Source organism: Sturnus vulgaris, unplaced genomic scaffold (genome assembly GCF_052056855.1).
Source record: "Sturnus vulgaris isolate bStuVul1 unplaced genomic scaffold, bStuVul1.hap1 Scaffold_1021, whole genome shotgun sequence".
NCBI classification, from domain to species: domain Eukaryota; kingdom Metazoa; phylum Chordata; class Aves; order Passeriformes; family Sturnidae; genus Sturnus; species Sturnus vulgaris.
Window position 1 is genome coordinate 30,001 of NW_028275928.1, and position 226 is coordinate 30,226.

Sequence of the window (226 nt, forward strand, 5' to 3'; positions counted from 1 at the left end):
AGGTACCTAGCGCTTCGCGCCTCGGCGGTCTCCTGCCGGTTTCCCTCGGCGTCGTCAAACGCCTGTTGGGGGCCGAAAGGGCCGCCGAGCCGGGCGGAGGTTTAAAGACTCGGGCGGCCCGGCACGGCCCCGCCGCGGCGGCGGCGGCGGTGGCGGCGGCGGCAGCGGGTGTCGGGCGGTGGCGGCGCGGGGCGCCATCGAGGGGTGGGGAGCTACTCCCGCCGAT